The sequence below is a fragment of the Tasmannia lanceolata genome, unplaced genomic scaffold, assembly GCF_043159265.1.
Source record: "Tasmannia lanceolata isolate RefF3 unplaced genomic scaffold, GAP_Taslan_0.1 ptg000019l, whole genome shotgun sequence".
In the NCBI taxonomy this organism is placed as follows: Eukaryota; Viridiplantae; Streptophyta; class Magnoliopsida; order Canellales; family Winteraceae; genus Tasmannia; species Tasmannia lanceolata.
The window spans coordinates 8,423,079-8,438,087 of NW_027518696.1; the positions used below are offsets into that span (position 1 = coordinate 8,423,079).

Here is a 15,009-nt window from a genome sequence, read left to right on the forward strand (position 1 = left end):
TTCAAAAGCTTGCTTAGATAAGTTTAGATAGTGTATATATAGCCCATGTGGAAATATGACCGTTTGGGGGTAAAACAGAAAAAAACTTGGTTGAAAAAGTCAAGCCCCGCAAGCCCCAACGGCTATTTCTCCATGCCGCGGCGGTCGACCGAGGTACGGCAGTCGCCCGCCCTTATCGGGCTCACTATTGTAAATTCAAAATTCAAACCGTAGCGGTCGACCGGCCTATGGCGGTTGCTCGGCGAGGGCTACCTATTTGTTTAAACATTATGCGCAAAAACTTATCCGCGGTCGCCCACCCAAACCATGCTGAAATGGTTCTGTTTTGAAAGAACCATTTCCGCAGTCGCCCTGCTCATCCCGGTCAACCGGCCCGCCTTTGGAATACAAATGCTGGATTTCCAGGATTGCTTCCGCGGTCGCCCGGGACACCCCGGTTGACCGGTCATGTTTAAAAATCCTTTTTAACATATAACAATCATGGGCTTTGGGCCATGGTCTTTGGGCTTTAGTTCTAGGTTTTCAAACACATTTTTTAGTGTGTGTATGGTTTTTAAAGATATAAAAACTTAAGTATGAAAACCTTTTGAAAGTGCATTTAACATAAAATCAAAAGGACTCTAAATACATTCTAAAAATAAGAACCTTGAGTCGTCTTGGAATGTCTTGGCTCCTTAGCACTTTCTTGGACTTCTTCAGCTTGTGAGTGAACATCTTCAACTTGATTTGGCTCTTGTGACTTCCTCCAATCTTCAATGCATGTTGAAAGGTGCATGAGTTGTCACCATGTTGGTTCATCTCCAAGCTTCTTCTTCACACTTGCTAGGTATGCTTGTGGGATCTTTATCTTGAGCTCCTTGACTTGAACATCTTCAAATGACGATGTCTTCAATGTGAGTGCAAGCTCTTGATCATTGTGTATGTGGATCCGCAAGCTATGTGTTGATATGAGTTGTGTAATGGCGATATGACACTTGAAATTCCTGTATAGAGCACGACATCTCAAAGCAACACATTAGTCCATTAATGCTAATTAATTTGGGTTTGCTAGCATCAAAACAAGAAGGTAAGGTAAATGTTTGAACCCATGGGAACCCTTGGGCTTACATATTCCTCGATAGCAGTATCCTAGAGTAGTGAAAGATTGCTGGTTTCAAGGTGACCACTTAGCGATATCCAGGACAGAGAGGAAAAGGGCAGGGAAAGGAAGGGGCAAGGAGGTAGCAAAATTGAAATCCCTTTTGTAGAAAAAAAAAACGGGATCCTCCATGGTGACACATGTGCAAGAAAACAAAGAAGAGAGCTATCACTTTTTTTGTATGTTCAAAATGGGGTTCCATTTTGGAAGTGTTTTCCTTTAAAATACAAGGGGATTGAGTTTACAAACTTAGATAAAGGGGAGGTTTTTGGGTTCTTTAAACGGCATGAAAAAATGAAGGCAATTTCACAGCTATTAGTTGCTTCCATTCCATGCTTATTAAGTGATATATTCACCCCCTTTTCTTACTTGGGTGAGCCGTGATACCCTCTATTGTATTTATAAGTACTCTTTTACGGTAGAGGGGGCTGTCCCAAGTACGAAAAGGGGTGAATATATCATTTCCCTAAAAATATTGTTCATCAACTAGACCTGCAAGTGGGCTGATTCGAGTCAACTTCAACAAGCCACTGCTCTGTTGGCACCTGCAAAGGTGAAGCAATCTGTGTCTCCTCTAAAATGATCTCCATTGAAACAATGTGCTCTTAAACAAGAGTATGGCCAATTACCCACCAATTTCTAATAGAAAATAGATGATGGTTTAAAATCACAAATGTACCAAGTAACCTACTTGTAACTTCCAAAGCATCAAAATGCATAAATTACAACCCCAATTTGGATCAGTGGGCATGTGCAACAATTGAATAGTAAAGATGGTTCAAATGTTGACTTTTGTTGTATAGTAAATTTTTTGGGCAATGCATTCCATAACTTTAACAAATAAAAAAGTACCAATCTTCGACCAAAATGGACAGTGAGGTCAAGCACCTCATGCCTTTTGGAAGTGGCCAAAACCAAATAATATAAAACTAATAATATCATCAATTATAGTTAAAGCCAATAAAATGGTAAAGCTCATGAACCAAATGTGCTTTGTTTGTTATTCATAAGAAAATCAGGATACATTAAGTCACCATTCTTGGCATATAAATTTGAAAACAAGTGCACGTATTCAGAACCTGTAACTTATACAACTAAAATTCCCCAGCCACTGCATTTGTTAGATAATTTTATACTCTTATTTCTGATTTGAATGGATCATGCAGTGCACTAGGGCCTGACATATGAGCCAGAATTGGCTTGTGTAGGGAGATTTTATAGGGTTCGTGCGCACGGGATCCAACATTTTTTAGGACGTGAAGTGGGCCCACTTCATGGGATGATCCAAACCGTTCATTTACTGGTACGACCCTAACTACCATGTTGCCTTCGATATGGTCTGGTACTACCTTAAGTACCACATTGCCGCAAACATTAATGCCATACTATCTAAACTTTAATCTTAATCTTCTTTTTCTTTAAAGCTTTCTCACATATATAATTCTTCCTCTCCTTTTATCTTTACATTGCACACTTTTGTCTTATTAACTTTTAGATAATATAGAATACACCACCATGCAAACATTTGCTCTTCTGTACTTCTAATCTCATTACTCATAATTTTCACCTCCCGTGTAATTTGGGGCAATCTGCTTTTAATTTTTTTCCCTTTCCTATAAATTTTCACATTTTTTTACTTGTTCTCACTATGTACTTGCATTCTTTCGTCAATTCAACTCCTTCTTTCACTTGTACACTTATGAAACTTTCCATCAAGTGATAAGTTTGCCTTTGCATACTCAAAGTTCTTCTACTCCATATATTTTACTTTTGCAATTCATTTTTCTCATTATCATATACTTTTCCGATTCATTTCTCTCATTATCATTATGGCATTTACAATGCAAGTACAAAAGAACGAGACAATTCTCATAATTGTTCTTACCTTTAATGCTTGTCAAATCAGCTGAAGATCACAATTCATCGGATACTGGTAGATGTTGTTGCCCCATACCCTTTTCATTTCATTTTCACTCTATTAACTTTGCCTACCAACCATTCCTTTCACTTTCTATTATTTTTGAGCCATTTCTTCTTGGGTGCCCCATGTTTTTTTTTTTTGAATGGCAAAGTTATCATTAATAAGAAGAGAAGAGAATACAATGCCGACCGAGTTAGTCATCGAAAGAGAAAAAATCACATGAGCAGTGAAAGAAAAGAGACGATCAAAACAAGCCTCTCAGGGGGTAGAAAAAAAAAATCTAGATCATGCCTCACTACTCCGTCCCTAGCAAGTTTATCTACATATTTATTAGTGGATATTTTAACATGGTGAAAATAAACCTTTGATCCTCCAATATGGTCCATAATCTCATCAATCCAACAGGTGAATCTCCAAGGGAGGACCTTGCTACCCACCACCCGATAGCATTAAGCGAGTCACCCTACACAATAACCTTAGATAAATCCTTAGAAGGCCCAAATTGTCTCCCACTCTTCATTTCTAAGAAGACCAATCCATGAGAGGCCCGGGATGCTCAGGAAGGATCCGTCAAAGTTGAATTTAAGAAATCCATGAGGTAGGCTCCATTGGGGCCCACTCATGTTAGAACAATCACCACTAATCTCCCTCCAACTATACCACAGGTCATAAGCCGAGATGAATCTAAACTTAGGAAGAGATCTAGCCCAAGAAATGGTTACCTTTAAATAGTCTAGCATTTCTTTCCTTCAAAGTTGTCTAGATCAGTGCCAATGTCGACAAATTCCAAAGGATCTTTCCTTTCTTCCTCCAAGGGGAGAGAGACCAAGCACTAATAAGGTCTGCCAGCTTGGCATGAAAAACCCAATTCAGATCAAACCTTAGAAATATTTTAAGGGCTTCTTCCCGTGACGGAAGAAACTAAGTTCATAATAATAAAAAGGAGTGAAACAAGCCTCAAACGGTTCTCTTTTCCTTGATTTTTTTCGCCTTTCCCCGGAAGAGGGAATTTCTTTGGATGTGAAGACTACTAACATTCTCCTGGATGAGAACTTGGTTGCTAAACTTTGTGATTTCGGGCTGTCGAAGCTGTCAAAAAAGCATGTAGATTTCAGTAATACCCATGTTAGTACAGTTGTCAAAGGTACTTTTGGATATCTGGATCCAGAGTATTTCAGAAGACAGCAGTTGACAGTGAAATCTGATGTTTATTCGTTTGGTCTCGTTCTTTTCGAGGTCTTGTGTGCACGGCCTGTGATTGATCCAACCCTTCATAGCAAACAGGTTAGTCTTGCAGAGTGGGCTGTGCATAACAAAAATGAAGGAACCATTGAGAATATTATCGATCCTTATCTCAAAGGAAAGATCAATCCCAAGAGCCTCACAAATTTTGTAGAGACAGCTGAGAAATGTGTGCCTGACTATGGCATTGACAGACCTACAATGAGAGATGTGTTGCAGAATCTTGAATTTGCGCTCTTATTAGAGTAGAATTCTGATGTGGGACTGATGTAAATGAAGTTATTAACAGCTCCGAGGACACTTAATGATAGAAATTTGAGTGGTCACAGCAAGTGCTTGTTTTGGTGAAAGAACACTGGTAAAACGACCATCAGTCTGAATGGACAGTCGGGATGTTTTCTATTCTCCTGCATTGGTGAATGAAAGAACACTCGTAAAACGAGGGTAGTCCGAGCCTTCTCTTTGAGATAGGTTGATGATGGCAATGGAATACGAGCAGAAAAGCCAGGTTTGTTTAGTTACTTCAGATGATGGATTTACTGTTAATTACTCCCCTTAAATATTTTATACCAGGCAGGGTATTAAAACTGATATCAACTTGTAATAAAGAGTTTAAACTTCATATCTATTAACCTCGGGTCAATCTGGTGTTAGTTTAGATAATGTGTTAGTAATTGTACTACTTTTCGGAACAGCTTTTTGATTGATTGTTTTTATTATGCTTTGCTTTCTGTACAATGTTAGTTATTAAAACTAAATTGGGTTCCACCACAGCACGAAAAAATAAAGGCAATTTCACAGCTAATAGTTGCCTCCATGCTTATTAACCTTTCTGTTCAAATACTATTTTATAAATTTTTCTGCTTTGTAATCTAGAGTGATGAAACATAATTGGTTGTTTTACTGTCAGCAAAGAAATAAAAATTGCCATTTGGCACGGTTTACTATTGTGAACAGTTCTTTGTCAATCTCGAAATTAGAACTAAGGAGGCATTAGAAGAAGAAAAGAGATAATTATCAATGGTATAAATCTGCAAATGCTTATGTATACTGTAAATTCTACTGTTCTTAATAGCATGTAGGGAATTTAGTTGGAATAACTTCATGGATTCATTATTTCTATTAGAACAGGGTCAAGTGCTCATTAAAAGTTTTGAAATTAACTGCTATCTTTATGTAAATGGTCTATTCCTGTCCTAAGATAACGATATTTTCATTAAAAAAAAAGAATATCCATGTCTTTTTCAATAAATGTCAAACATACCCTATTTTGGTACATATGGCAACATTAATAGGGCCGTTCGGTATGGGGATAGCTATTCCTCGCTACCACTATTCTAGAGTAGTGAATGATAGCTGGTTTCTGGGTGATGCTTGGAAAACAACAAATTACTCCAAGAGCTTAAACTCTTGGTTGGACTAGGTGTTGTTGAATCATTTATGCTTAAACTTTTTTTTTTTTTTTTGAAAGATATTAGGAGGAACCTAAAATTTCAACTCATATTTTGGAGTTTTTATATGGTTTATGCGTGTATTGTCATTTATACTTAAACTTTTGATGCAGAACGTGTTAGGGCTGCACATTTAACCGCCTAAACCGATAAACCGAACCGAACCGGGCCTTTCGGTTTGGTTCGGTTCGGTTTTTAGTGGCATTGGTTCGGTCACGGTTTCGGTTTCCATAAACCGTTTGGATCGGTTCGGTCACGGTCTAGGAAAAATTTCAACCGGAAAAACCGAACCGAACCGATGGACCGATGGTATTTTTGCCATTTTTTTTATTTTTTTGTTATAAATCATATATATATATATCAATTTCTTTACTTGGCACACCCAAATCTAATGTATTTAACCGGAAAGAGAAGAGACCAACCAAAATGGGTGGTTCCAAGTAAATAAATGGGCGGAAATATAACACCAAAGACCAAAAGAATAACTTATTACATGCTGAAAACTGAAAAGGGATAACCTCATAACCCTAGCTGACGGATTTTTCTCTCAAATCTCTACTCTATCTCCACTCTCTCTCTCGACCAAAACGGAAAAACCCTAGCCTAAGAAGGATTTTGTGCATTTGATTCGGTAGCTGCACATTCGATCTGCGAAACGGCAAAACCCTAGCATTTGATTCAGATTTTTCTCTCAAATCTCTACTCTTTGAGGTATGCTTGAATATGCATCCCTTTTTCTTTGAGGTATGCTTGAATATGCATCCCTTTTTCTGCATTCGATATGCTTGAATATATCATTACCCCCTAAATCGTGTAAACTGAAGTAAAATTTCGTCAAAAATGTTTTTTCTTGTAATCCAAACAGGGCATAAAAGTAGCAGCAATCCAACTCAAGGAAATCGGATAAACCGTGAACCGAACCGAACCGATTGGGTCAAGATCGGTTTGGTTCGGTTCGGTTTGACCCCCAAACGGTTCGGTTACGGTTTGGAAATTTTCCAAACCGATGGCATCGGTTCGGTTCAAGAAATCCCCCAAAACCGAACCGGACCAAACCATGTGCAGCCGTAGAACGTGTAGCATTGAACAAGTCTTTTACTTTTTATTTTCTATTTTCGTCATTTTATTTGTTGTACTTTTTTGGGGCGTCAAAACTTATCCGTTTCGCTTGATTTTGGTATTTTTAGAAGGTTTTTTCCATTACCTATCTAAAGAGCCCAAGATTACACGATTTGAACTTGATTTGGTTAAGTTATAGGTATAGGTAGACTACATGATTACTATTTTAGGAATATTTTAGTCATGTTTCTAATTTTTATTTTCACTGCTTTAGGTAGAAGATTGAGAACTGTTGAAGTATAAAAGATAAATAACGCCTTTCTCCAACAGCTTAAGCTTTTGGAGAAGTTGGTAAGTTAACAAGAACAATTGTTAAGCAAGCTTTTAGGGTTTCTATTTTTGTTTTTGGCTATCTATATATTGTAATGGCCGGAAAGGAAAAAAAAAGATCGAATACAGTTTATTTTTGAGATATCACTTGTGAAATTGGCTCTTTTATGTGGGTGAAGGAGATTCTCTCCTTTCTCCTGTTATATTGGAGTTTTCTCCAAACCGTAGCATGGGTTTTCAATTCTCTACGAGATTATTTTAGTTGCTGCTTGTTTGATGGGTCACAAAGTAAATAGGTTGTGCCCAAAAAATTGTTTGCATAGGATGATTCAAACCTCCAATTTATAGAGGTTTTCAAAACATACAATTCCTCTTATATTGAAGGGCTAGGATCATCCCATGGGAATGACTTTTTGGGCACAACCTATTTACTTTGTGGACCATCAAATGGAAGGTTTCGATCATCCTATGATGTGGGTCATACAGTACTTTCTGAAAAATAATGGACTATACACGCATAAACCATATAAAACTTCAAAATATGAGTTGCAAATTATAGGTTCCTCCTCATGCATGGGTTTGGATAGATTGGCTACTATATAATAACCATTCTCTGCCCCTTCTCGAACTAATTCCTAGCTCCATCGCTGGCTTGTGTTTATCTCCATCTTGTGTTGCCGCTCGAAGCTCTCTTCATCAACTTCCCCCTCACGTGTGGCCCCTCATTTTTTTGGGTTGACCCTACACGTGGCACATGTGGCCCTTCTTTTGGGTTGGCTGTACTCGTGGATTTTTAATATCAAGGAATTGTTGGATTTTGAATCCAAGACATGCCATAAGGCAACAACTCTGATACCACGTAAAAACAACCAATAACTCCAAACACTAAAGCTCTCAAGAGTAGGTGTTACTTAATCATTTACACTTCAACATGAAGGACAGCGGAAAGACAGTGGAAGGGGATATTGAAATCTTGGGGCTGAGCTAAAAGTACAATATTCATGTGGTGAGTAGAGACAGGGATGGCGTTGGCCATGCAACAAGTGGAAAACAAAGAGAGCTTGAATTCCCAACCAATGCCAAAAACACCATGAAAATGACCAAACCGCGCCGTCATTTTCACCTTCTTCTTTATTTTCAGAACGGAGTTCCAGCTTGGTAGTGTTTTCCTTTAAAATATAAGGGGATTTTAGTTTACAAACTTAGATAAAGGAAGGTTTTTGGGTTCTTCAACTCCATGAAAAAATGAAGGCAATTTCACAGCTATTAGTTGCTTCCATGCTTAGTAAAAATATTGTTCAAAACTGGGTAACTCAAGGATATTTTCCTATTAATGTACAGAAATTTATTAGGAGTTTTTGTATTTCTTGCAATTTATAACTCAAAAGGTGCATGTCTGTAGAACCCTTCTTATGGAGGGGCAATCTCTGACCCGCATAATTTTTTTTATGTTTTTAATAGATTTTTATCCTCAAACAAAAATGAAAAGAAGAAAATTCTATACGTTTTGAAACCAGAGCATTTTATTTGTCCACCTCTAATATCCGTGCTCTTTTATTAGCATGTCAAGTAGCTGTTGATTTATTTATTTTACCTGTGCATCACATTTGACCTTGCTAAAAGCAGGTTTTGATTCCATCTTCTTTAGAAAGAACCTATCAAATTCTTTCAAAGATGCCCAGGGCTGAATTTACGTTCAAGCCACTCTTAATTCACTCTCCTACTTTATTGCTTACATAGGCATTGGTTACTGAAAGTTCTCTTCGAATGGACAAAGGGTTCTGATCTTGTTCATTCTATGCAGGAAATGGTTATTCAACAAGTCAATCTTCTTTTGGAAGAAGAAAACAAAGAATACACAATTTATTGAGGCAATAGCAGTGGGCGATCAAACCGTGGAGGAACTACATGTGAATCCAAGATATCTTGGTATTGCCATCTCATTTGCTGAGATAAAACAGGGTACGAATAACTTCAACAGTGCCTTTGTTATTGGACGTGGAGGTTTTGGAACGGTCTATAAAGGAGTTATTGGAGGGACTACAGTAGCTATGAAAAGATTACAAGCATCTTCAGAACAAGGTCGTCTTGAGTTCCTGTCAGAAATTGAAGCACTTCATATTCTAAGACACAAGAATTTGGTTTCGTTGATTGGATACTGTAATGAAAGGAATGAGATGATCTTGGTTTATGAGTACATGATGTGCGGAAATCTAAGGCAGCATCTGTATAAGAACAAGAAGCCTCCTCTCTCATGGAAGCAGAGGTTGGACATTTGCATTGGAGCTGCAAGGGGGCTACACTACCTCCATACGGGTACAGAGTACACAATCATTCACAGGGATGTGAAGACTACTAACATTCTCCTGGATGAGAACTTGGTTGCTAAACTTTGTGATTTCGGGCTGTCGAAGCTGTAAAAAAAGCATGTAGATTTCAGTAATACCCATGTTAGTACAGTTGTCAAAGGTACTTTTGGATATCTGGATCCAGAGTATTTCAGAAGACAGCAGTTGACAGTGAAATCTGATGTTTATTCGTTTGGTGTCGTTCTTTTCGAGGTCTTGTGTGCACGGCCTGCGATTGATCCAACCCTTCATAACAAACAGGTTAGTCTTGCAGAGTGGGCTGTGCATAACAAAAATGAAGGAACCATTGAGAATATTATCGATCCTTATCTCAAAGGAAAGATCAATCCCAAGAGCCTCACAAAGTTTGTAGAGACAGCTGAGAAATGTGTGTCTGACTATGGCATTGACAGACCTACAATGAGAGATGTGTTGCAGAATCTTGAATTTGCGCTCTTATTAGAGTAGAATTCTGATGTGGGACTGATGTAAATGAAGTTATTAACAGCTCCGAGGACAGTTAATGATAGAAATTTGAGTGGTCACAGCAAGTGCTTGTTTTGGTGAAAGAACACTGGTAAAACGACCATCAGTCTGAATGGACAGTCGGGATGTTTTCTATTCTCCTGCATTGGTGAATGAAAGAACACTCGTAAAACGAGGGTAGTCCGGGCCTTCTCTTTGAGATAGGTTGATGATGGCAATGGAATACGAGCAGAAAAGCCAGGTTTGTTTAGTTACTTCAGATGATGGATTTACTGTTAATTACTCCCCTTAAATATTTTATACCAGGCAGGGTATTAAAACTGATATCAACTTGTAATAAAGAGTTTAAACTTCATATCTATTAACCTCAGGTCAATCTGGTGTTAGTTTAGATAATGTGTTAGTAATTGTACTACTTTTCGGAACAGCTTTTTGATTGATTGTTTTTATTATGCTTTGCTTTCTGTACAATGTTAGTTATTAAAACTAAATTGGGTTCCACCACAGCACGAAAAAATGAAGGCAATTTCACAGCTAATAGTTGTCTCCATGCTTATTAACCTTTCTGTTCAAATACTATTTTATAAAATTTTCTGCTTTGTAATCTAGAGTGATGAAACATAATTGGTTGTTTTACTGTCAGCAAAGAAATAAAAATTGCCATTTGGCACGGTTTATGGGATGCCTGAGGGCATGGAATATCCTATTTTTTCCCCTACAGTGATACATGAAGGATGCCACTATTGTGAACAGTTCTTTGTCAATCTCGAAATTAGAACTAAGCAGGCATTAGAAGAAGAAAAGAGATAATTATCAATGGTATAAATCTGCAAATGCTTATGTATACGGTAAATTCTACTGTTCTTAATAGAATGTAGGGAATTTAGTTTGAATAACTTCATGTCTTCATGTATGGCCGATGATGGGGCTTCATGGATTCATTATTTCTATTAGAACAGGGTCAAGTGCTCATTAAAAATTTTGAAATTAACTGCTATCTTTATGTAAATGGTCTATTCCTGTCCTAAAATAACGATATTTTCATTAAAAAAAAAGAATATCCATGTCTTTTTCAATAAATGTCAAACATACCCTATTTTGGTACATATGGCAACATTAATAGGGCCGTTCGGTATGGGGATAGCTATTCCTCGCTACCACTATTCTAGAGTAGTGAATGATAGCTGGTTTCTGGGTGATGATGCTTGGAAAACAACAAATTACTCCAAGAGCTTAAACTCTTGTTTGGATTAGGTGTTGTTGAATCATTTATGCTCAAACTTTTTTTTTTTTTTTTGAAAGATATAAGGAGGAACCTAAAATTTCAACTCATATTTTGGAGTTTTTATATGGTTTATGTGTGTATTGTCATTTATACTTAAACTTTTGATGCAGAACGTGTTAGGGCTGCACATTTAACCGCCTAAACCGAACCGAACAGGGCCTTTCGGTTCGGTTTTTAGTGGCATTGGTTCGGTCACGGTTTCGGTTTTTCATAAACCGTTTGGATCGGTTCGGTCACGGTCTAGGAAAAATTTCAACCGGAAAAACCGAACCGAACCGATGGATCGATGGTATTTTTGCCATTTTTTTATTTTTTGTTATAAATCATATATGTATCAATTTTCTTTAGTTGGCACACCCAAATCTAATGTATTTAACTGGAAAGAGAAGAGACCGACCAAAATGGGTGGTTCCAAGTAAATAAATGGGCGGAAATATAACACCAAAGACCAAAAGAATAACTTATTACATGCTGAAAACTGAAAAGGGATAACCTCATAACCCTAGCTGACGGATTTTTCTCTCAAATCTCTACTCTATCTCCACTCTCTCTCGACCAAAACGGAAAAACCCTAGCCTAAGAAGGATTTTGTGCTTTTGATTCGCGAAAGAAGGATTTTGTGCATTTGATTCGGTAGCTGCACATTCGATCTGCGAAACGGCAAAACCCTAGCATTTGATTCGGATTTTTCTCTCAAATCTCTACTCTTTGAGGTATGCTTGAATATGCATCCCTTTTTCTGCATTCGATATGCTTGAATATATCATTACCCCCTAAATCGTGTAAACTGAAGTAAAATTTCGTCAAAAATGTTTTTTCTTGTAATCCAAACAGGGCATAAAAGTAGCAGCAATCCAACTCAAGGAAATCGGATAAACCGTGAACCGAACCGATCCGGTCAAGATCGGTTTGGTTCGATTCGGTTTGACCCCCAAACGGTTCGGTTAAGGTTTGGAAATTTTCCAAACCGATGGCATCGGTTCGGTTCAAGAAACCGCCCAAAACCGAACCGGACCGAACCATGTGCAGTCGTAGAACGTGTAGCATTAAACAAGTCTTTTACTTTTTATTTTCTATTTTCGTCATTTTATTTGTCGTACCTTTTTGGGGCATCAAAATTTATCCGTTTCGCTTGATTTTGGTATTTTTAGAAGGTTTTTTCCATTACCTATCTAAAGAGCCCAAGATTACACGATTTGGACTTGATTTGGTTAAGTTATAGGTATAGGTAGATTACAGGATTACTATTTTAGGAATATTTTAGTCATGTTTCTAATTTTTATTTTTACTGCTTTAGGTAGAAGATTGAGAACTGTTAAAGTATAAAAGATAAATAACGCCTTTCTCCAACAGCTTAAGCTTTTGGAGAAGTTGGTAAGTTAACATGGTATCAGAGCCAAAGGTGTAACGACCCGATTCCCGTGACCGGATCGCTACAAGCAACATCAGTCAAAATACTCACAATATTTTTTTTTTTAAAACAAACCATCTATGAAACTTAAACAACTGCCATTCTTATTCCATTTCAAAATATCTCCTTACAATAACTTGAATTTAAAACCAATTTATTCAATGAAGTAAAGTCTCGAACTAGTCAATCTAAAATAAAATCAAAGGGGTTGACGAAGGGTATCGTCTTCCTAAATTATTTGCTCCCACCATCCTATGCTCCTAGACGTCCTCGTGCGCAAACGCACCCTCATTAGAATTCTCTAGCCCTGGGAGAAAATAGAGTCAGCAGGATGATAGAAACTGAACCAGTAGGAGAATTCAATTTAAAACAACATTTCAAGATCCATATTATAGATAAGACAATATGAATTTTTCAAAATAATAATTTACCAAAATCTTCAGCAACTGAATAGAAAAGTCATTTATGATGATCAGATGTACTAATAACTGAAAGAGAATATTTAGAACAATGATAAATTTACCACATTCTTATCATAACAATTTCATTTAAACCCAGGGCACTCCAGCTCCCACTTGCTTGTTGCCCTTGCCAACACGGTCGATTCCGTGGGGACTTATTACGATAGATCATACCGCCTAGGGACTCTTGGTCTCCGTAGGATTCCGACATCAACTGGGAGTTGCGCGGTTCTCCCAAGTTGTATAACTTTTATTACGGGGATAACTCAAGGTTTCCCATCACCCTTTCCCATTTCCTCTTTGGATATTTCTTATATTTCAAAACTGCTTCATGTATTTGACAAATACAATTAAACTGATAAATCTTTATTAGAAATTAGATTCCATTAGAATACAAGAGACAAAATTTCATTTATCACAGACTAGTTTAGAAAAACATAAAGAATTAGATACTTCACCATTCTTGTTGTATAACTTGAAAACCATACGAGCAAAGTTTAGCTATCACCTGCCTTTTCCAACCGACGGTGTGAGGAAGTTTTTAAGAGACAAATCCGAAGTCTCTAGAAATAAACGAGAGAGACGCCCTGCATAAATTTCATATCAACAACGTTAACCATTTTCTTCCTACTACTATGTTTGTCTTTCAAATTAATTACGTCTTACTCGGATGTTAGAATTTTATTTATTTATTTACATATTTACATATATATATATATATATATATATATATATATATATATATATATTTCTCAGCTTATTTATGCAATGAGTACTTAATTAATTTAAGGTATTGATGTAATAAATTAACTTGTGTGAAAATTATTTGATTTGGCACTGCACACAAAGTTGCTGCCCTGTTCGAGCGAAATTGCACCTATTTCACTACGGTTCTGCCTTGTTTGGGGCATCAAAAGCACACATTTAGAACACTTAACTGCTGCCTAGTTTTGGCCATAATTCTATACATTCAAAATCTTATATTGCTGCCCAGTTTTGGGCATTAAAATACGGTCATGAAAGACTCTATTACTGCCCTGTTTTTGGGCAGAAAATACGCACAATAAATACCATTTTGCTGTCCCGTTTTGGGACCCAAAGCACACTCTACAAACCATTATGTTGCTGTCCCCGTTTGGGACAAAAACACACACACGGAAACACTATGATGCTGTCCCGTTTTGGGACGAATCAAAATACTATGTATATATATATATATACTGATTGGTCAATATTTCATTCGAAATTTTATATTTATATGTTATTAAATTCAAAACACTAATAACATGTATATGTACTTTTGGGTCTAAGTTTTATGTAAAAATCCTTTGCATATACAAAATTTTTTATTTTATTTTATTTTTATCAATAGACTCTATCCTAAATAAATGGGTCCACATACTGTTGAGAAAAATCGAACCCATAGATCAAATTTGATCATACAAAAAAAATGTCTTTTGTGACCCTTCAACTGTTGGAAAAATAAATAAACATATAAAGGTTTTATTCGATTAACATATGATCACTCAACTATTTGAAATCAAAACCATACAAACAATAATAAATTTCATTTGATAAACACACTAACTGTTGAATAGTGAATCTCTATTATCATTTTTTTATTTATTTAAAATTTAGTGGGCTTCCACTGTTGAGAAATAAATCTATTAAAAGTATCATATACTTACTTGGAATGTATTTGAAACAAGGAGGCCAAGGTTCACGTCTTGTCTTCACTTTTCTCCGCTTCTCTTTATCTTTCCAACGACTGTTGATGTGTGTGTGAGGGGAGAAAGGAAGAACACAACTTGGGCAATGATATAGAGGAAGAGGGAGTGGGAGAGAGAGAGAGAGGGTGTGTTGGGCTCAATATTCCC

General features: G+C 36.9%; 1 pseudogene; it reads left to right on the forward strand.

Annotated features, from left to right (window-relative positions):
- The first annotated feature begins 4,680 nt into the window (after window positions 1-4,680).
- LOC143853267 (receptor-like protein kinase ANXUR2 pseudogene) lies at window positions 4,681-10,272 on the forward strand (annotated as a pseudogene).
- The last annotated feature ends 4,737 nt before the right edge of the window (window positions 10,273-15,009 follow it).